This window comes from Octodon degus, unplaced genomic scaffold (assembly GCF_000260255.1).
Source record: "Octodon degus isolate 3935 unplaced genomic scaffold, OctDeg1.0 scaffold00006, whole genome shotgun sequence".
Taxonomy (NCBI): domain Eukaryota; kingdom Metazoa; phylum Chordata; class Mammalia; order Rodentia; family Octodontidae; genus Octodon; species Octodon degus.
In genome coordinates this window covers 31,053,211-31,075,710 of record NW_004524582.1, presented here as the reverse complement: position 1 = coordinate 31,075,710, position 22,500 = coordinate 31,053,211, and the positions used below count along the sequence as shown (strand labels likewise).

General features: G+C 54.7%; 1 protein-coding gene across 1 annotated transcript in view; it reads left to right on the top strand.

Moving 5' to 3' along the window:
• Positions 1-122: 122 nt before the first annotated feature.
• Afap1 (actin filament associated protein 1) overlaps positions 123-22,500 on the top strand; it is a 113,824-nt gene continuing 91,446 nt past the window's right edge. Inside the window, exon 1 of the mRNA XM_004624593.2 lies at positions 123-293. The gene's annotated coding sequence lies outside the window, so the exon portion shown is untranslated. The remainder of the gene's footprint in view (positions 294-22,500) is intronic.

Genomic DNA, 22,500 nt, shown 5'->3' with positions numbered 1-22,500 from the left:
CCTTTGTTCCTCCAGGCCCCGCCCCCCGCTCAGCTCTCTCTCCATTGGTCCGATGTCGTTCCAGGGGGCGTGGCCTGTGTACTGGGCGGGGCTTGTGGTGCGCTTGCGCAGTGTCCCCGGCCGCTGCCCGGTGCCGGTTGTCTGTCGGATCCGAGCCGGGCCGAGCCGGGACTAGCAGAGGCGGCGGCGGCCCCGCCCCAGGCTCCATTGTTGAGGCAGCTGCGCGTGTGGTGCGGTGCGGTGCGGTGGAGTGCGGTGAGGGAACTGCGATCGACGGCGCCCGAGGGCCGGAGGTGAGGATCGGGACAGGGATCCGGAGTCCCGCGGGATCCGGGTTCCGGCCGCGTCCGAGGCGCGGTCGGGTTCCAAGAGCTCTCCTGGGGTCCGGGGCTGTGCGGCGTCCAGGGCCCGATCGGGGTCCCTCGGCCCGGGGGCGCCCTGGATGTAATCGAGGTGGGCCGGCGGCTGTGCGGGTCCGGGTCCGGGGGTCTCCGCCCGGCGGTGCCGTCGTCCTGGGCGCGGTAGCTTGGCCGGCTCCGACCCGTGCGCCCCACGTTGACTCCCCGGGCGGCACTCGGGGCCTCGCGCCTACCGCGTCGCGCGCGCACCGGTCCCGTTCCTCCTCCCCGGGTGTGCCAGTGCCCACGGTTTATCGTCGAGGGTGACTGCGTGGACCCACGCGCCCAGCTCTTTCCTGTCCCCTTCAAGGAGCAGTCTGTTCCGTTCATGTGTGTTGCCGAAGCGAACCGCGTGGACACGCGTGGGGTCCCTGTCCCGCTGCGTGGGGACTCTTGTCTGCATTCCCCACGGTCTCACGAGCTCCCCGGGTGTCGTTGCAGTTGACAGCCTAGATCTGCATGTGTGGGCCCTGGTCACCCCACAAATGAGGCCTCTGCCCTGGTGCCGCTGTGGCAGGCCCGTCTGGGTTGGGGTAGTCGCAGTGCACCCAGGTGTGCGAGGCGCAGCTGGCCGGCAGAACTGTCACGGGCTCCTTGATTGATTGTCCACTGTGCCAAGTGGCAGAAGCCTGGAGTGGCTAGCTGCCCTCTGTCGCTGGGCTGGGGACCGCAGCGTACTGCTGCACCCGGCCTGGGCCGGAGGCGGCTGTGATTGACAGCAGTGCGCCTTCTCTGTCCCAGCGCTTCTGGATTTCTTCCGTTAGGTTTGGCAAGGAAAAAAAATCTGGAAAACCAGATTCAACTTTAGCTCTCAGGCCCTGGAGAGTTCAGGAAACTCTCCCAAGAATTTGGCGGGCTGGAAAATGTGTTTGAAGCCCAGTCCACACCCAAGGAAGGAGGCCAAGGCAGCTCCAGTTGGAGGTCAGATCTTTGAAGGCAGCGCTGGGGTGAGGTCCTGTGGGGGGACCCCATCCAAGCCTGAGGGGAGGTGCCCACACTAGGAAGCAGCCCCAAAGAGCGCTCATTTGTGTTTTCATTAGAAGTCTTAAACACACCTATTGTCTTGAAGCCCAAACCCGGCAGGACAGCCTTTCCCGGAGTGGAAGAGCAGCAGCCATAGGAGTGAGGAGCTCTGATATCTAACCTGAGATTTTTCTAAATAAGAGACCCTGTCTGTCAGGGCACAGACAAAGCTGTGGAGAGCCACTGCCTGGCATGGTACTTGCTGTCTTGCGCTCACCATTCAGCTCCTGCTTAGCTGTTCTTACTCTCTGCAAAGTTCTTGTCTCCGAAGCCTTCCCTGGCCAAGGTCCCAGCCCTGGCTTTTGGGGTCTTCAGGAGCGGCCTGGGTTTGGACAGTAAGCGGCTTACTGTCACATTGCTTGGAAAGTACAGTGGGAACCCAAAGCCAGAAGACAGCAGGCACATGAGACCTTGCTCTATATTGGGAGCACAGATCCTTGACTCTCCAAGGGTCTTTAGATTAATTTCTTGCCATTGCTTTCTAGTGTTTGTTGCATTTTGTGAATTAGAATTTGTTGAGTCTAATTTTGGCTCCAGAATAATTGACTTTTGTTTCTGGAAGGCTGCCTCTGCTGATGGCGTCTGAGGGCCTCAGCCATGCACCTTTGATTGTTTCAGACAGGTACAGTGGAGGAAAGTTTATGCTGTCTAAAAAGAAAAATGCCTTTTCTTTCCTCGTCCCTCCTCCCTCTCTGCTCTTCCTCCCCCTTTCCTGTCTCTCTCCCCCTTCCCCTCCTCCCTCCCCACTTCCTTTTTTCTTTCTCTTTGCAGTACTAGGGGTTGAACTCAGGGATATTCTAACACTGACTATATCTCTAGTCATTTGTGTTTTTTATTTTGGAGACCAGCCCTTACTAAGTTCCCCAGGCTGGCCTCAAACTTTTGATCCTCCTGCCTCAGCCTCTGCAGCTGGTGTTACAGTCCTGTGCAGTCACATCAGGATCATTTTGATTTCTTTTTCATAGCCCAGCTTATGGAGTGTACAGCCTGTCAGTGGTACAGACGGGCAACATTTTGGTGCTGTCTTTCATATTCTTTATGTTATTCATTACGGTTTACTTGCAGCGCTTTCACTATCTCAAATTGATGTGTTCTTTTTCCTTAAATTGTTGAGTATATGTATTTTTCAGGACCATTTTGTCCATTTTTTTTTTTTTCTTTTTTTGGTCAGTCTTTTAAGTGTCACACGCAGTCTTCCAAGTGCAGACTCATCTATGTGACAGATTTTATTTTGGGGAATCTGAAATAAGTGTAACTTTGAGACTGCCTTGTGTTTGGCTTTGTCAGATACTGTAGAAAAACACGATTTAAATGATGACTTAGGAAAGTGGTGTCATATGCAAAACAACCTGTGGGGGATCCCATTCTGAGGCCACAGTATCTGCTCCATCCGTGCCTTGGGACTTTTTGCTTGAATTTGTGAGAGCCATGCGCCTTTAGGGCTTCACAGTCTTCTTGCTGTTCGTTGCTCTCTGGGCAGTACAGGGATTACAGATAGGTGGTAGCTATCCGGCCAAGTGCTGGGGCTTCTGGGTTACCATTTTTACTTATTAGGGTATTTTGCCCTTTTGACTGCTTCTTTTCTGCAAGGTGCTCTAGGTCATATGCTCCTTGTTGTTTCTTTTGATGGGGAGCCTTATTCAAGCAGAAGTGTCTTCAAAAACCTGCCTGGATTTTCTTTGTGGTATTCCTAGATTTTAATGTTTTAATTGAAGCTTAGTTAATGCTGGCTCTTCCCAGAGTGCTTTTGCCTGTGGCAGGCTTGGTGTGTTTTTGAGACATGGTCTCCAGGCTGGTCTGGAGATTGCTCACCTCGAACTCGAGGTGATGCTCCTGCCTCAGCCTCACAAGTGCTGGGATTACAGGCGTTACCATCCGTCTTTGTAAGCAAATTGAATGTGCGAGGCTTGCCCTTTCCCTGTGTCTTCAGCTATGTTTGTCCTCGAGAACCTTCCTTTAAGGAAGTCCAGTCTCCTCCTTGACGTCTCAGTTCCTGAGGGACCTGTCTTGAGGTTGCAGAAGGCCAAAGGCAGCCAGAGGTAAAGGTCAGGAAAGCACAAGCCTGTGGGCACGCGAAGCACCCAGTGCGGTGCCTCAACGAACTTCCCCTAGCTGTTCAGAAACACAGCTCGGGGTTCTGCCATGGGCCAGGGCTCGGTGCTGGGACACAGGGGCTCAAGCAGGAAGGGGTGGGGCTCAGCGTAGAGGAAGAAGCAGACCTGGTCAGATCTCAGGGCAGCAGAGAAGGTGCCGGAGAGGTTCTGAGGCTGGGGTCTGGGCTGGTGCACGTTAAATCTCGTGTGTGTTGCTTCCGTAAGCCAGGCAGTAACAGCAGGTTTATGTGTTAAAGGAAAGGCAACGAATTACCGGAAACCTAAATCTGCAGCTGTTCTGAGCGATTCATAATTCCCCAAATCTGCATTTGCCAAAAAAAATCCGGAACCTGTTGTGTGGGTGGAATCTGGCCAGCCCTGCTGCTTGATTCAAGGAAGCCATCAGGCTGTTGCGTGATGCCCGTGTTGGGCCACTGCACTGGGCACTGGTGCTGACAGCACTGCCTTAGTGCCCTCCCGCTGCTGTAAAGAGCCACCACAGATGACTTCAAACCACAGCCCTGTTCTTATGGTTCTGTGCTGGTCTGACTTGGGTCTCCCCGGGCAGAGGTGCAGGGGTTGGCAGAGCTATGCTTCTTCGCCACGAAGGCTCTGGGGCAGGACGGCTGCCAGACCCACGCAGGTCATCAGCCAAATGCAGGTGCTTGTGTAAGTCGGAGCCTCTGTGCCCTTGCGTGCTGCCAGCTGGGGGACACCTATAGCTCCTAGTGGCCTCTCTGTGCAAGTGGCCCATGCGCTCAGCACTGGAAGTGACCCTGCTCAGGCTGTCTAGCTTCTCCTGTGTGGACTGATGTTGACCCAGAGAGAGTGCGCTGGGACCAGCGTACCGAGATGCCACGGACAGTCTCCCTGCTAGGGCCAAGAGCAGGGTCCCTTTTGCCTGTCATTCACATAATCACAAAGTCCAGCAACCAGGGCGTGGATGTCTCTGTGGGCCAGTCGTTCTGCCTACCACAATTACCCAATCCCCTTATTATATCCTACGAGGTTGTTATTGTTACCTTTGGTTGACAGAGACATTAACTAAGGCACTAAAATTTTAAGCAAATTGGCAAGAACATTGAGATCTGCTTTAAATGACGGACTTCTTCCGGCTCAAGTGGGACTGTTGGTCAGTTCTGCAGTGGTGGCGGCAGATCAGTCAGAAACAGCTCAGTTCTGTGTGCTGGAGCATTCAAGTGGCCTGCTCCGATTATAGAAGCTTTGCCAAGAAGTCGTTAGAATTATTCCTGCACTTGGGGAACACCCACGAATGGAGACTGGGACTGGAGGGCCTTTTGTGGGGTGAGAAGTGTGTGATTCTAGGTCCCTTCTGGGGTGGAGATGGCCAAGTCAGCTCACAGCAAGCTAGTTTCTGAGCCTGCGACTCACTCAAGGCCAAAGGGAAACCTGAGAAAGAAGTCTGCTCAGTGATGGCAAGAAAGGAGGTGGCTGTGGATGCAGAAGCAGCTGCCGTGATGGCCTCGAGCGCTTCGAGGCTGAGCGCGGCCTTGTTCATCACGGAGATGTCTTTGGTAGTTTTCTTTTTAAAAAACTGTTTATTTATTTATTTGGTACAGGGTCTCACTACATAGCTCTGACTCATAGTGATCCTCCTGTCTCAGCCTCCTCAGCACTGGGATTGCAGACGTGCGCCACAACGTCCATTTTCAGGACTGGCACAGTGTAGGTTCTGGGCCAGTGTAGCATGCGATACCAGGAATTGAACCCTGGTCCTTGTGCTTGCGAAGCAGGCACTTAGAGTGCAGAGCTATCTCCCCAGCTCATTCAGTAGTTTTCAATAATTTTTTTTTCCTATATAGCAAATGGCAAGCTCTGCTTTGAAATCAATTTTCTATAAGAAGCCATAACCTGAGCTGGGGATGTCACTCAGTGATGGGACGTTTGCATGGCAGGCATGAGGCTCTGGGATCCAGCCCCAGCACAAAACAAACAAGCAAACATCTTAAGCTGGCAAAACAAAACAAAACCCCAAACCAATAAAAACAGTCTCAAAACAAAAACCGAAACACCAATCCAGAATCTACAATTGTAAGTTTTTTGATTTGGTCTTCAGGAATTTATGAACTCCCGAGCAAAAGTTTTGTGTGTTTCCCAGGAAAGGAGCTGCAGCTTTCCAGACATTTCCGAAGTGGTTGGATTCCAGGAAGTCTGAGAATATGCTGCAGTAGGATATTCTTGTTGGTGAAGTATCAGATTTTGTTTAAACATCAAATACCAATTTCTAAACTAAGTTATATGGGCACATAGCTCTAGGGTCAAAAGTTCCTTAAGATTTAGAACAAAAACACAGCAATTATCTACCCTGCCCTTCTCCACCCCAACTTTCGTCCCCACAGGCCATAACTTTAATATTTTAGCTGAGGGTTGTGTGTGTGTCACGCCCCTGTCTGATAGGCGTCACGTTATGAGAGGAGGAAATGCAGGTCGCTTACTCTGCCTCCTGCTGTGCTGTGTCTCTGTCCTCCTGGTCTAAGTCTGGTGCTGTTGGGATGAAGTAAGGGACACATGTTTGATCTTTGTCCTGGTTCCTGGTCTGGCGCCCTGAAAACCCTCCTGACTTCCCCAGTGTCGGGTGGTGGGAGCATCTTTCCTGAGGCAGTTTAGTCTTATTCCTGGTACGGGACATAAGTGCTGAGCTCTTGGGAGTCACCGGAGTGCTAAGGGTGTGTGTGTTTTGTACAATAGTGAGCTGGCTGGGGTGGGGGTCAGGGGACAGTGTTGGACTGGGGCTGGCTGCGCAGAATACCCAGGCACCACAATGTTAAAGATTTTAGCCCCACTTTCCAGCTTCCTGGGAGGGTGCAGGGGCTGGAGACAGAGTTAGTTGCCGGTAGCCAGGCTCCCCACATAACAAGATGAACACAACCCTGAACGTGGGCCAGGGAGCTTTCCTTTCAGAGGGGCTGGGAAGGTGGCACTTCTAGTGGGAACCCTGCCCCATACTGTACCATGTGCCCTGGGCTCTTCCTGAGGGGAGCCTTTCTACTACGCTGCTGCTAGAAAGCTGAGTGTTTGCTGAGCTCTGGGTGCCCACCCTCACCCCAGCCCATGGCCCGGGATGGCCTGCAGCTCCTGCTGGGCAGCCTGCTTGTGTCCCTGCCTTCGAGGAGGCTCCTGCAGTGCATGGCTGGTCCCTATCCCTGTGCCTTTCACCCACTCATTCGCTTGCCCTTTAGGAGCCTCCTGTGTAGAGGTCATCAGCCGCACCCCTGCCTGGGTGGAGCAAGGGGCCAGGAGGTGCTGTGCAGAGTGTCTGATGGACTGTGGGTGCGCCAGGGCGGCCCGGAGGTGGCACAGGGTCCCCTGGGGCTTTAGCTGAGTACACACTCCTGCAAGGGGCTGGGGAGAAAGCACCAGGAGGAGGTGGGAGATGGCTGTGGGGGCTGGGCACCGAGGCTTTCTCAGCCCCGGAAGACCCCAGAGCCGGTCTTACATGGGTGTCCTTCCCAGGCTTGGGCAGCCTGAAAGCCCATCAACCTCATGCCACCAGCACCCAACATGATGTTGAGCAGATTGGGGTGGACTTCTGTCCAGTGTGACGCTGGGGCAGTGCAGCCACCTGTCCCTTCAGGCTGCAGCTGCGTGTTCACTTGGGGAGAACAAAGCTGCTCTGTAGACACTGGAGATGTCTCACCTGACAAGATCCACACATTCATCTAACTAGGGGCATCTTAGACACCCGTGGCTGAGCCCAGGCCCACAGCTGGGCGAGATGACGGGTCCCCAGTGCTTCGGGCAGCACTGTGCCTGCCGTGAGCCCCAAGTGCAGTGAGGCTCGTAGCCGTGGTTGGCAGTATGCAGACCGCACTCAGGAGGAAACCAGCAAGGCTTTGTCCAGCCTGGTTCCTGGCAGCAGCTGAATGAATGGAAGCATTCCAGAAACGGTGGCCGAGAAATGGCCATGTGGAGGACCAAATGAAACTTGGGCTGTGGGTTTGTAACCAGAGAGTCACCTGACCTTAGTTTCTTCCTGGGCCCAACAGCACTGAGGGTGTGGTGCTGTTGGGGTGACGATGGGGGCAGTGTAACTTCGGCCATAGCCTCAGGCTGCATAACTCACTGCCCTCGTGCAGGGAGTGGCCCTGTGACTTGAACTGCAGTCTGGCTTGGACAGAAGGGGACAGTGGGGAGACTGTAACTGCTACCCAAAGTGTGGCCGGCAGGGCCTGGGGCTGCCCCTTGTAACACAGGGCCTGGGGCTGCTGACCTCAGGCATCCTGGGGCAGACTGCTGCAGTGTAGCTAACCACTGCCCTGGAGAATCCCATCCCAATTCCAGCCTTTTTAGATCAAAATCCCATTGTTTGACTGCCTGTCCGGCACATGTTGGCTTACGTGTTTCAGGTGATAGACAAATATATATGGTAGGGTCAAAAGCTGGTCTTTGGGGCCGGGGAGATGGCTCAGTAGGATAAGCGCTTGACTGGCAAACGCAAGGATCTGAGTTCAATCCCCAGTTCCACAAAAAAAAAAAAAAAAAAAAAAAAAAAAAGCTGGTCTTTGCAGCCTCCTTACAGGTGATGACTGCTAATAGTTTTGTATGAATGCCAAGCATTTTTGTTCATTACAAGTATAAAATGTGAATCCTGGATATATTATTAATAGCCGATGGTCACTCATTCATTTAACACACATTTATTGAGCCCCCCTGCATACCAGACCAACAGCAGGGCGTTGCCCATGGATCTCTTCATACTTAGAGCAGCCCTGTTACTGTGACTGGGGACAAGGCCGCATCCAGCACCACACAGCCAGGAGGGGTGCAGGGGCCAGGCAGCCTGGCCGGAGCCTCCAGCGGTGCTCGTGTGTGCCCAGAGCTCGCCTCCTGCGCTGGCCCTGCTGTGCAGCAGGGTGTGCACGGCTCCTTCGTCCCCTAAGCCTACAGGTGAATCTCAGGATCGCTGCACCCCCACAGGGACCCCAGGTTAGCCTCACAGCCTCAGAAATGGGTAGGAGAGGACAAGGTACGATGCGTGCCCTGGATGGCAGGCAGGGGTGGTGAGCAGCGTGCCCAGGCGTGCCGCCCTCGCTCCCTGGGGCTGGCTGTGTGTCGTGAGGTGCACACCCTGCCCCCCGACACTGGGCTTCCGGTCTCCCCGCAGGTGTGCGCCCCTCCACCCCATCCGAGCAGCACTCCTCGTGCGCTGGTGGCCTTGGGAGGGGCCTGGTGGGTTCCTGCTGCTGATGGTCTCATGCATTACAGCTGCAATTCTGATTCCAAAGAGGATTTGGAGAGGCCTGATAGCTCGTCCAGCTCCACTAAAAATAGACATACGAGGCAGTGCTGAAAAGTCGCTTTTTAATTATGGCTTCTGCGGCATATTAGAAGCCGCCTATGTCTAAGTTGAGAAATTAAAGCACGTCCTGCATCTTCGTGACACTCCCGGGCATGAGTCGTATCTCGGCTGGAGTGCCCATTGGAGCGAGGGTCTGTCCGAGACCTGTGTGCTGCTCCCGAGGTAAACTGAGCCGGAGAGGAGGTCCCAGGGCTGAGCGCTTGGCACTTGTCAGCTCCTTCATGCATGGAACTGCAGTGAAGATGGCTGTGCAGGTCAATGTTTTGTTAAAGATGAAGACAGGGTTAGGTGGTTGAGGATGTTGCTGATGGTCATGTAATTACTAGCAGGAAAGTGAAGAACTTGGTGAACTCAAGGGCCTGACTTCAAAGCCCTCGATCCGTCCCGTCTGCTGGGATGCTTCCTGCCTGGTTCGGAAGTAACTGGTGTGTCCAGCTTGGAATCTGCCGCGCCAGGCTATCAGGTTATATGTGTAGCTGACCCTGGGAGGATGATCCTCTGAGTTAACCAAAAGACTGCCCACACAAGGAAGGCAGTCTCCTTCCTGAGCTGGCGCTTGGCAGAGAGGCGCGCAGGGGATCCGATGTGTGCGGAAGGAAGGTGTGGCCATTTGAGCCTGACAGACTGTCACCCTGGAAGCCGAGGTCCTGGGCAGGAGCCAGCATTGCCTGCGATGGGTTGGGGGTGTCCTAGGTGGGGAGCAGGAGGAAAGTTTAGGGTAGTCAGTGGGCAGTCAGTGACCAAGCCCTGCCCTGGGACTGTCGCTGCACAGCCCTTTTGTGGCCCCTGCTGGCCCCAGCCCGTCCACCCTGCAGGCTGCCTTCCCAGCTTTGGGTCTCTCACTGCCTGGCTCCAGCAGGTGGCTGCAGGCTGTGGCCGAGCCCCGTTTTTATATGTGGTCTGGGCTTTCTCTTGTTAGAAGAATATTACGTTACAGGTTGCATATGTTCAAAATTTCTGGAAGTGTGTTTCCTGAAAGAAGTTTTTCACTTTGGAATTCAGTCAGAAGGGATGGGAACAGGTGGCCATTTACCCAGAGGGCGGGAGCCAGGAGGGCTGCCAGGGCTGCCCGGCATCTCGGCGCGTGTGCCCACGGGCTGGCCAGAGCGTGCTGTCTTCTGTGTATCCCTCTGTTGGTGAGACTCAGTTTCCACGGGAGCCAGCGGCTTGTGTTTGTGACCTTCACTGTGGAGCGGGGTCTGGAATGATGACCCAAGAGGGGTCCTAGAGGGCTGCTGCCCACCCCCGCCCATGGATGGGTGGGTGCTCGGGGCTCAGGAGCCTGGCGAGGCCGCTGTGCAGCCTGATGTGGCCTCACATGTGGTGCGACTGCGCGTGACGCGCCCTTTGACGCTTGGGATCACCAAAACCTTCAGTCGGCTTCTGGGCGCCGTTTTCCTCCTCCAGTCGCTGTCTGGAGCCCGATGGAAGCACTTAACTGTGGCCTGGATCTTGCAACCCCAAAAGCGTGTGACAAAGCCCTGGCCCCTGTGTGGTGGGAGCCAGGCCTTGGCCAGGTGGCTGCAGCCACAGGAGCACCTGAGGCAGGGACTGTGCAGGGTTAGGTCCCTCAGGAAGAGACATGACACATAATCTCCGTCCTGGCGCATGAAAACACTGTTTGCAGTCAGTACCTTGTCTTACAATGAGAAGTTACTCTTCTCTCATTGCTGGGACAAACACCCGACACCCAAAATGCAGGAAGGAAAGGCTTATTTAGCTCACAGTTACTGGAGGTTTCAGTCCATATTCAGCTGGCTCCGAGGCAGAGCGGCACACGGCACACGGCAGAGAGCAGCAGTTCATAGCGGTGGCAAAGAGCGTAAGAGGAGGAGTAGCAGCAGCTCAAGCAGCTAGCTTCTCTTCCCTCCTTACACTGAAATGCAAATTACCTGCCCCAGGGCAGGTGCGGCATCCACACCTACGATAATTAATCACAAACTCCAGAAGCTGCCCCAAGACTGCAGGAGGCTTTGGGGGGACACCTAGACACAAATCATAACTCTACCCGCAGCCAGTGGGTAAAGCCCTTTTCTGGAGCCCAGCCTAAGCCATGCTTGTGGCTTGTCCTTTTCCAATCTTCATCTTTGCATGAGCCCTCTGCCTGCTTGGAGGCTGTAGCTGCACCTGCCTCCTCAGCCTGCTTCCCTTGGAGGGACCCCCAGCGCCCTTCTCAGGGCCCCTCTCCAATCTGGAGCTCCTTGCACACCCTTGGAACTCTGCTGTAGTTTATTTTCTTCCTCCGTAAGACCTTTCCAGGAACCTTGTAGGGATCACACAATTCCTGCTGAGAGAACACTAGGTAGCTTCCTGTCCCCTTCAAGTTGTGACCATGTCCTCTTTTGAGAGCTCATATTTTCCACAAGATTGCAAAGATGATTTTGCGAGGTGAGGCCATCCTGTCGATTCTGTCTGCTTTCTTAGTAATATTCAATTATCTTTCCTTTTTTCATTTATTACAGCGATGGCATAAAGACTGCCCATAGGCTCATGGGTTTGTTGTCATCCAGAAAAGGGAATCCCATCATGGACAGCTGCAAACCCATTTATAAACATAGTCAGGACAGACTGTGCATTTGGTCACATCTCTAGGCAGAAGAAAACTGGAAACTACGGTGCTAGAACCATAGGACCATAGGGCGTTTCGCTCCTGCCTTGTCTGCAGGTGCAAGCCTGATGGCCCCAGGCGCGTGGCAGAGTGGCTCTGGCTGGATTTGTTCTCGGTCCTGAGCGCTCTGCGCGGTGATTGGGTCTCCTTTGGGTAAACAGCTCAGGCTTTTCCCCACGGGGGAGAAAGTTTGCTTGTGGTTAAGAGCAGGGCTGGCTGGGGTCTGTTGGCTAGGTGCCATCGGAGAGCCTCAGCAGCACGTGGAGTGACAGGTTGCACCTCTGAGTTACGGATGCGTCTCCTGGGGTGCAGGACTTGCACAAAGCGCGCTGGAGCTCTGTGCACTGCCCTGTGCTTCCCGGAGAGCTTCGCGTGGGGATCTTTGTGGGGAGGGCCAGACGCTGGTCCTTGCCACCCAGAGCTTGTAGTGGCTGGGGCCGCCTGTGCAGGCGCCTTTGGTGCTCTGGCTTCTTTGGGGAAGTGGTCTGCAGGTCTCCCACAGATCCACACTTCTCACCTCTCGATGCCTTCCCCGGGCAAGGAAGCTGCTCGAGGAAGCAGAGGCCCCTTGGCGGGGTGGGCTGCCCACCAGCCAGCTACCTCCCCTCCCCTGCCTCTCCCTCTCCTTGCTTCTCCTCCTCCTCCCTCCCGCTTTGAAAAACATTTGTTTCTGAAAATCAGGCAGCCCTTTGGGGTCCTTCCCTGTACTTTGCTGGTCACACAGGGGCGAGCTCCAGGAAGTGGGGGTATTTTCTCTTGGCACCGTGGGCTTTTACGCTGGGCACTCCTGATGGTCTGGCAGCGCTGTGAGGCATGGGATGCATCCCCTGTCCATCCTCACCATCCTGCCAGGGTAGGGGCTTCGCACAGCTTGGGAGGAGACCGTGGGGCCCAGGTGCACAGGGCTGGTCCCGTGGCGAGGAAGTGGCACTGCAGACCGGATGCAGCCTGGCTCAGTCAGAGGGCAGCCTCTCCCTGAAAGCTCTTTCCCACGGGTGGGGACGCCAGGCCTGGGCTGGAGAAGCCCATGGGGTCCCAGCCTCTCACTGGTGTCCTCCCAACCAGAAGCTCTGCCTCAGTAAGTGTGGAGTGTTGGGGTGCACTTTGGGATGGAGAGAAGCAGCCCTCCTGCCTGCATCAGACACCCTCGTTACCCATGATTCCTTCTTACGCAGCCAGTGGCAAACTACAACCCCAACTAATATCATAGGTTAATTGGCGTGCCTGCAGATTGTCCTTCTTTTTGTCTATTTTTAATTGTCGATCAGGCTTTGTGATACCCCCATAAATGATATCTGATGTCATAGGGAGGAACTAGAATTTTAAAGCAAGAATTCTTAGAGAGCTATATAATCCCTTTTAGACTTTTGAACTGGACATTTTCCACTGTCCGGTATATTTTTGGATTTAGAATTTCACAAAACAGCACTTGTCTTTTTACGGGTGGTGAGCAGCATATGTTTTATTCTATTAAAAACTGTTGGTTGCTGGGGCAATTGGACATTCATATGTGAAGAAAAGTGGGACACGCATGACCCAAGCGTCATGCATTACACAAAAATCAGCTCAGAATGAGTCATGGGCTTACACTGAAGCGTGTAACTCTCCAACCCTAACTGCTGGGCGCGGCAGCTCTGACAGGGCTGGGCACAGAGTTCTGAGTCCTACCCAGAAGCGGAGTCAGTAAGAGGAAGAGCTGCTTAGTTGGACGCCAACACATTGAAGAACTCTTGCAATGCTGAAGACCCTGCAACCAGCACATGCAGCCGAACTGCAGTTTGGGAGAAAATAGTGGAAAACCATGTATCTAGTGAAATACTGAAGTGTGCAGTATGTAAAGAGCTCCCAAAACAAAACATGTGATTAGAAAGTGGGTAAAATACATGAGGAGACGTCTCACCAAAGAGGGTGTGCGGGTGACAGGTGGTCCACGCAGTCACCCTGCGCCCTTGGCTGTCAGAGAGATACAGCTGAAGCTATGGAGAGACATCATGTTCACCTTCCCTAGTGGCCAAGAGCGAGAGTGACCGTGGCAAGTGCTGGCGTGGCTGCGGGGAGACCGGGTCACACGTGCGTGGCTGTCAGAGTGGGAGACTGCATGGCAGCTATGGAAGATCACGTGGCAGATTCTAAGAAATGAAACAGGTAGTTTTGCACAGGACTCGGGGTCATGCTTTGGATAAGAGCTTTCCCCAAAAACACATGCGCTGAGAGCTTGATCCCTGAGGCAGCACATTGAAAGGTGACTGCTGGGGTGCTCATGATTAGTGTGCTGGTGAATTCCTAGCCAGTCAGGTTGCTGGGGGTGGGGCCTAGTGGAGAGACTCAGGCCCCTGGGCCAGACCTTTGGAGACCCTGTCTTCCCCATCCCTCCCTGCTCCTCCATGCCTTCAGCCGTGGTGTTTCTGCCGTGGCCCAGGCCTGACCAAGCCAGCTGGTGTGCACAGGACCTCTGAAGCTTAGCGCCCCAGTGCATCCCTCTTCCTGTGAGTTCTTATGTCTCCAAGACAAAGGCCAGCAGTGCACGCAGCAGTTCCATGGGAGGGCATCTGTCCCAGAGCACTGACGATGCGGTCACTTAGGACCTGCACACCTGTGTGTCGTGGGCGCCCCATTCGCACGATGCTGCTCGGTCAGTGGCTCCTCTGTCTTCCACGCCCGAAACACCACCCTCCATGCCCTCTTCCCTCTTGTGCCCAACAGGACTGCACTGTGCCTTCCACCTGGGACAGCCTGGGCACTGCAGCACTGCAGTGCACGTGAGCGGCCGCTGTGGCCAGGAACCTGCCTCCTGTTGTCGGAGGACACCATCCTCCCTCTCTCTCCATGTTACAAACACAGTGACCTGATTTCCAGAGTGTCCGATCCAGTTTTCCAGAGGAGTGAGTGCTTTTTCTTAGAAGCTGCCTCCTTTTTCTGCAGAGACCCTGAAGGCTCAGAGAGAAGATTGGCATCTACATTCTCAAGTGGAACCAGGAGAACAGGGCAGCCTCGGGCCCAAGCTTTGGGGCTGGGATCAGGGGCTTTTTGTCTTTCTTCTCATACAGGTGTCCGTGTAAAAGTCACCTAAAGGAAGCTAATGAGCCCAAGGCACCACACTGCACAGGGTCCCCAAGAGGGGTTGGTGCGATGCGCGTCCAGCTGCCTCGAGGCTGTAAGGTGGCACACATGAGGGAGTGGCACAAGGGGCGTTTCTGCCACCACTGTGTGGCCCCGAAGACGCTGGCAGAGCTGCTGGGTGCTGTACACACGTGCGCTGCCTGTGGGCCCCTCTCAGGACAGCTTCGGCTCTGCATTAGCGCAGCGTGTGTAGGGTTTGGGGATCAGCACCCGGCTGTGTCTGGGGTTCTGTCGAGAAGAGCCCCTCCCTGGAGGAAGGATCTCCGCTTGTCCCTGCCAGTCTCCGCTTGTCCCTGCCAGTCTGCAAACTGGAGCCCCGCCCTGCTTCTGGCAGAGGTGACCAGCGTGACAAGCAGCAGGCTCAGAGACAGCTGGGCTGTGTTAGCCGAGGGCTTTTATGGCTCCTGTGGCCTCCAGACAGCCAGTGACAGAGCTGCCAGGGCTCGCGAGCTCTTGGGGACACGGGTCAGCCAAGGGGCTGAAGAGTAGGGAGGAAAACCTGCTCCGCCCACGTCAGCCCTGGGTGGCTGTGGGGAGGCCTGGGTTGGTTGGCGCAGGCCTCCATGCCCTGAGGGCCACACTCTGAGGCTCCCTCAGCTCTTGGGCCTCTGTGTTAGCCAGGGATCCGAGGTCCAGTAAGACCCGGCAGCCCAGCAGGTCTGCAGCACAGTGCATGGATTGGGACTTGAAAGGTGACCAAAGTGGTTAATGCCCTGTGCCTTCAAGGTCCTTGAATTGTGAAGAGAGAGAGAGAGAGAGAGAGAGAGAGAGAGAGAGAGAGAGAGAGAGAGAGAGAGAGAGCTGGTTCACAAGCATGGGAAGAGTCGCTGGATGCGGTGGCACACGCCTGTAATTCTAGTTACTTAGAAGGCTGAAGCAAGAGGATCTTAAGTTTGAGCCCAGCCTGGACAACTTAATGAGACCCTCTCTCAAAATAAAAGCTAAAAACAGGGCTGAATGCAGCTCAGTGCAGAGACCCTGGCTCAATTCCCCCGTCCTGCAAAAAGAAAAGGAAGTGGGTGTGAGGAAGCAGCCAGGTGGGGCGGCACCGCCTGCAGTCTCAGCCACTCAGAAGGCTGGAGGATCATAAGCTTCTCCACGCCGGGTTCGGTGCTCAGGGTGGCAGGAGCGTCGATGCGCTCCACCGTCCTTCTCCTTCACCTGGATGCAGCGTGCGAGAGCGGAGGCAGGTCCCACACCCCACCTGTGGCCCCGGCTGCGCAGTTTCCTGTTCTGTGCCGCTGTCCCTCACTTCCACCCTTGTCAGATGGAAGCCGCTGCGCCGAGGTGGGTTCTGCAGTTGGGCTGGGTGCGCTTTCTGATGGCCAGCCGTCAGACATGAATTTTTCTCAGTTGGAATTCTGGCTCCATCGTTCTCAGCCTGGGAGAGCCAGGAGGTTGTCTGCCTGGAAATCTACACTAGAATATTTCTTTACCTGGGGGTGTATTTGGTTTGGACTGGAGCGAGTCCCTGATGTTGGTTTTCTTTATCCTGAGAGCAGAGAGAACTCGGAGCTCTTGTTGGGGGGCTGAGGACCCCGCCTTGCCGCCCAGCTCTCAGAGGGTTCAGGGGGTCTGTGGTGCTGAGCTGCAGCTGTCACCACGGAAGATCCCCCAGGGCTGTGCTGCACCTGGCTGGAGACCACTAGTCTCTGGGGACCTGGATGCCCAGCAAAAGCAGCGCCCTGAATTTGCACCAGTGGCAGAGTCGTGGGTGCCCTGGCGTGGTAGAGATGCCGCACCGTGTCACATCTGCCGGGAAGATTTGGTTTCAGCTTTGCTTTATTCTGGCCCCTTCTTGGAGCAGTCATTGGACGGCCGTACACAACCACAGCCGGCTCGCTCCCTAGCCACAGTGATCTATTTGGAAGCCCTCGTGAGGCACTTGTCTGTCACACTCTTCGTCACACTGTGTGGCTTTGTGCTGGACAGTGTGTAGCCACTGCTCCTCAGTGGGCGATGTGGACTCAGGCTGCCTGCTTTTGCTAGATGGCTGTGCAATCTGGGGCAAGTTCTGAAGCTGGCCCTGACTTTCTTCACCATAAGATGGGACAACCCAGGCCACTGCCTTTCACAAGGGTAGTTCTGAGATTTCTAAGTACAAACCTGACATAAAGCATTAGTTTGGGGGCTGGTACATACAAAGTGCTTGAAAAGCTTGTTTCATCTCTACCCCCATTACCACCCCCACCATCATCTTTTTAACTTAATTTTTAAATTTAATTTTATGTATTTACTCATTAGCTATAGAGTCTCACTACACAGCTTAGACTCACAGTGATCCTCCTGTCCCAGCCTCCGCAGCAGTGGAGTTACAGGCGTGCACCACCATGTCTGGTTTTAGGGCCAGCATGGCAGGCCTGGGGTTCTGGGGCTGGCACAGCATGCGGTACCAGGGATTGAACTCAAGTCCCTGAGCTTGCCAGGCAGGCGCTTAGACCACTGAGCTATCTTCCCAGCCCTTTTTTGAAATTCTTTTTTATTTATTTTTTTAAAAAATGTATTTATTCATTGGATACAGGGCCTCACAATGCAGCTTGACTTGCAGTGATCCTCCCAATCATTTTTAATGTAAATGTTCAGAGCTGATAAATCGGTCGGTGGTAGTGAGTACGACCTTGGCCCTTGAACTAAGCACTTCTTTGGTTTCGACCTGAAGGTTAATTCACCACCTACATACTGGCCCCTCGAAAACCTCGAGCTTCGAATGTGCGCGGCCAGCAGGTGCTATGTTGGGCTGTCACCTCCATAGGCTGGATCTGTGCGGGGACAACCCTGGGGCTCTGCTCCTTGCTTTGGCTTCCCTCGCTGGACTGAGCACATGGGGCATCCCGTAGGGTGGCTTCTGGCTGTTTCCTGCAGCTTTCCTAGGTGCCTCGGGCAGGGGTCTGCAGCAGAAGCCCTCGTGCCTGGCCTGTGGCATCACCCCGCTCTGAGGGACGTGGTGGGCTGGCCCCCTGGCCGCCGCACTCCTGCCCCGGCTCTCTCCTGCCTCTGCTGACGTTTCTCCTCTTCCTTGGTAGGTTATGGCTTCTTTTCAAGCTAGGCCTGCTGTCCTTGGCAGCACTGGAGGCCCAGCTCTTGGCAGTGGTCGGCTGGTGTCAGGCACTCTCTGACACCAGGAAATGACACTCCAGTGGAATTCGGGAGTGCTCTGGGAGCTGCGCAGCTGCGGGGTGTGAAGCGTTCAGGCTAAGCCCGGGACTTTCATGTCATCTGGTGACATTTGAACGCATCTGACCTGTGCCACAGGAATCCACAGAGGCTGCCCCTGAGGAGGATTAGGTGCTCTGTTGCTCAGCTGTGTGACTTAGCTGGTGACTTCAAGCCACCCTGAAAAGATGCAGTACTTGACGTCCTGTGCTTTTCTGCCCCCAAGGACTGATTGAGGTCCAAAGGAAGGGATCTGCGAGAGTCCAGGAGCTGAGCAAGGGGTCCTGTGCCCACCTCGAGGCTGCCCAGATGCTCCAGCTGCTGTGGGGTTCCTCTTGTTGGGAGGTGAGGGGCAGTGCTGGGTCTTACACTGTTATGAATGCTAATCATGGTTTCTTACATTTGTATTTTGCGTACTACATAAGGAAGTTTAAAACCATGGCCTCGCCTTCCGTGGCTGGCAGGACAGTCTTCTCTGTGGCTTGTTTTCCAGGTGACTTTCCTGTGGCTCCTGGAAGCTCAGAGCCTAAACCTGTTGTGGCGGGGCTCAGCCGCGTCCGGCCTCCTGGCCCTCGCTTGCTGAGATCAGAGCTGTCAGGGGGGTCAGCGGCGATCCACTGTCCTTTCCTAGCATGAGCTGCGGACGGGAGCCCTGCCGTGGTCACCTGTGTGGCCGCCCTAGCTCCTGGCTTGGTGTCTGGACCGAGGTACACAAGTCATCAGTGTACACTGCCCCAGGAGGCCACCAGCGGCATTCAACCTGGGAAATTACGGCTGAATTAATCAAATTTTTACTTAAGACACTTGAAAAGAAAGCTGACCTGCTTCCCCAGAGAGTTACGTTTCAGCCTGGAAAAGCAGCTGTGTGCCCAGAGGACTTTGGGCTTTCTGGCTGGGACAGATGAATTTAATTTGTTGTTGTATGACTGTATTCTCCTTCTGTGGTTTTATTAGACCTGCTCCCAAACGGAGTAGGCTTTTCTATAAAAGTCGCACTTCCTTTTGGAGAAGCGGGACACTAATTTTATGGGACGATCTTTGAAAGATTACCTGCAGTAGCCAGGCGCGCAGCTCTGGGTCACACCTGGGATCTGGGCCCTCAGAGCCCAGGGGGAGCGAAGGGCCCTGTGCAGGGGTCATCCCGGCTGCTGCTAGGGCTGCAGTTTCCAGGAGGGTGGGCATGTGCGGGTGGTGGTGTGGCACTCGCCCTGCTGTGACGGCCGCGTGTCGGCCTAGTCTCCTCCGCTCGCTGCCTGCCCCTGGCTGTCTGCATGGGAATAGTGCTGGGCCCTCGGCGCCCCGCCTTTACCTTGGTCTCCGTGCTCTGGAGGATACCCCAGGAGGGTGCTTTCAGTTACACAGATCGAAACATTGCAGACCCACACTTTTTCCCTCCACAGCACTAGGGATGGAACCCAGGCCTTGCGCATATGAGGCAAGTGCTCTGGCCCTGCGCTGCGTCCCTGGGCCCTGCTCCTGTTTCCAGAGCACTGTTAGACTTTTTATTTATTTGATACAGGGTCTCTCTACGCAGCTCTGACTCATAGTAATCCTCCTGTCGCAGCCTCTCCAGGGCTGGGATTGCAGGCATGCACCACCATGCCCTGTCTTGGTGGCTGGCTCAGTGAGCCCCGCGTTCCGGGGTCGGCACAGCATGTGATACAGGGGATAGAACCCAGGTCCTTCCACTTGCCAGGCAGGTGCTTAGACCACTGAGCTCTCTCCCCGTTCCTCTCAAGCACTGTTGATCAGACACGCACCATGAGCCAGTGCGCTGCCTTGTTTAGTTCTCACCCGTCACCCTGCTGCTCTTATCCTCGTTTTACAGATGAGGAAACCGAGCCCAGAAAGGTTAAGCACATTGCTGGAGTCATAGAAGTCTTTTGAAAAAAGTTTTTAATTGATACATAAAAGCTTTACATTTCTATATTGTTATAAAGTGTAACATTTCAATCTAAAAGAGTATCTTGATTTCCTGTAAATGTCTTGCATGCTTTATGTGTTTTTGGTGTGTTAGTTGGACTGTTAATCTGTTTGTGATAACTTAATAAAGACTTACAAAATAAACAAATGAATCTGATGCTGGCAAAATGTTTTTAAAAGAGGGTGGGGGCCGAAAGAACTGAGACGTGCTGTGTCACAGACCAGCTCCCACAGTGGGCGCAGTCATGGCGCTCTGCAAACAGGGATGGGCAAAAATAAAGAAAGTTAAACCTTGTGACCATTTATTACCCAAATACACCATGTAGCTGGGTGGCCCACATCTCTGTGGCAGCACCTGGGAGGCTGAGGCAGGAGAATCCTGGAGCTTAAGGCCACCTGAACTATATAGCAAGACCCTGTCTCAAACAAAACAAAGCAAAACAAAGAACAAAAAAATTTCAAAAAAATACGCTGTCAAGAAAGAATAAATAAAAATAAAAAATACGCTGTCATGATCAGATCGAGTATCTGGCATATTTGTCACTCCGATGCTTATCTCCTGGTGTTGAGGACATTAAAATCCCCTCTCCTGGCTATTTGGAGATCTTGGTTCATGCCGCCCAAGGTCACAGAGCCTTGTGTCCTCCACCCACCGGTGGTCTTTGCTGTCCCGATGTGCAGGGAGCCTGCTGAGCACAGGGGCTGCGCTGTGCCTCTTGCCGCCCGGTCTCCAGGGTGGGTTCTCCGCACAGCCCCGTCTGTGAATGTCCAGTGCTGGTCACTGGTCATCGCTGTCCAGTAGAACTCATGTCGTGGCCATTCTGCATTTGGCCCTCCTAGCTGAGAGGCAAGGAGGACTCCCCTCCCTGCCCGCACAAGAACCTGGTTTGTGGATCCAGCTCTGGCTTTTATACCCTACCTGTCCTGAGTGCTTTTTCTGAAACTTTCAGGTCCTACTCTTGGGTGGGGTTGTCAGAAAGAAGCCCAGCTATGGTGAAGAACCTTTGGGTTCAGGTTTAGCAGGGCTGCAGAAGCAGGTGGGATTGTGGGGTGATAGCTCAGGACCCCAGCATGGGTCCTGAGAACAGAACGCTTTGTGTCTCGATGCTCTGGCTGTGGGGCTTGGTCACTTTGGGACAGATGTGGACATCCTGGTGGCATCGGTGGACCAGGGTTTCGTCTCTGTTCTCTCGCCTCCCTTCACGCCTGGCTCCTCTCCAGCCCTTGCTGACACTCCTGTCCGCCCCCTTCTCCAGCCCTCTGTCTTTCTTCTTAACATTAGTTCTGCGGAGCGGAATGGTTGATGTTCTCTCCATGTAAAAGCTGAGAATTAATATCCTTCAGTGAGAGCAAGTGGACTAGAGCTGCTCAGAGGGGTTAGGTTCCCCCAGACTGTGAGGGCCACGCATGCTACGGTGGGTGTGGGGAGGCCGAGCCCACCCGTGGACTTGGCTCCTGGCACCCCTTCTGGCCTCCTGTGGCCGAGTCCTCAGGGCTCTGGACTGCCCAGGAGAGGCTTGTGTGCAGGGTGGGTCCTGGTGGAGCTGGGAGCCTGGGGCTCCAGAGGGTGCGCGCCTTTGAGCTGACAGGTAGGGCCCTGTGCCTTGCCAGGCTGTGCAGACAACGGAGGAGGGCTGCTGGCCTTGTCCCTGCCCCGGCCCCCACCCGGGTCGTGGTGCCTGCTGGGCAGAGGTCCTGCGGGAGCTTCTCTCCTGAAAGCCCACCTGGGCTTGCTGCATTGTCACAGCTCCTTGCTGGGGGATGACATGCATCCTTGGTGACCCAGCAGAAACCTGGGAGCGCCCCGGACTCCGCCCTTGCTCCTTCTCTTGGGCTGACGCGTCCCATTGGTGTGATCGGTCTCCGCTCTGCCTGTGCCTCTGGCAGGGCTGGCGATCTCAGAGGCTACAGTTTCCATGTGCCTTCTGGAGATCTGTGCAGCCCTGTGCCTGTAGCAGGTGATTCAGAGGGGGCCTGGATGGCAGTGGGTGGTGTCACAGCTCCCTGTAGGTTGCAGCAGTGGGTTTCAGCCCTGTGGCAGGGCAGTGGGACGGCCGCCTCTGTGGAGGGAGGCGGTGCTCCGAGGAGGCTTCCTGGATCTTCCTTTTTGCCACAATGTTATAAACATGTCTGTCAGATTTGGAGGGCTGCCTGTGTTTCCTAGGGACTTTACAGGACTTGGCGTGAAAACCTTCCTGACTGCCGTGGGAGGGTGGTGTGCACTGCCAGTCGTTCCACGCGTGGAAGCGTGGACTGCACACTGTGTTTCTAGCTGCTCGGGGACTGTGGAGACTCATGTGGCATGTGTGTCACAGAGGAGGTGAGGCCTGGCCAGGAGCCTCGCCTGAGAGCTGCCTTTGACGTTGTGTGTGCTGGATCAATGGGCAGAGGGGTGGCTGGTGGGTTGGGGGTGTGCAGTAGCTGAATCCCTCCAGTTCCAGGGCACAACTCTCCATACTCGAGTTCAGCAGAATCAGCAGGCCAAGGACCACCCCCGCCAGCACCCCATTTGCTTCTGTGCAAAGCGCTGTGCGGAGGGACGTGTGGTAGCCTGCTGACGCCTGGTGTGGATGGGCACCAAGCGCGGTCGCGCTGCCAGTGGGCAGTGTCCCGTTGGTGTGACTCTGAATTTTTACTTTTATCTTTATGATTTCTGAGTGTGTTGGGAATTTGTAATTAAAGGAGTGTTTACTTTTGGAAATTTGAAAAATGATAGACTATAGAGGGCAACCTCCTTCCTACACTCCCGATTCCTTCTCTGCAAGGGAGGGAATAATATGGTACAGATTTCAGAGTGACGAGAATTGTGGGTGATGAAACTCTGGCCCCTGGGCGCGTTCTCAGTGTGGTTATTATTTCAGT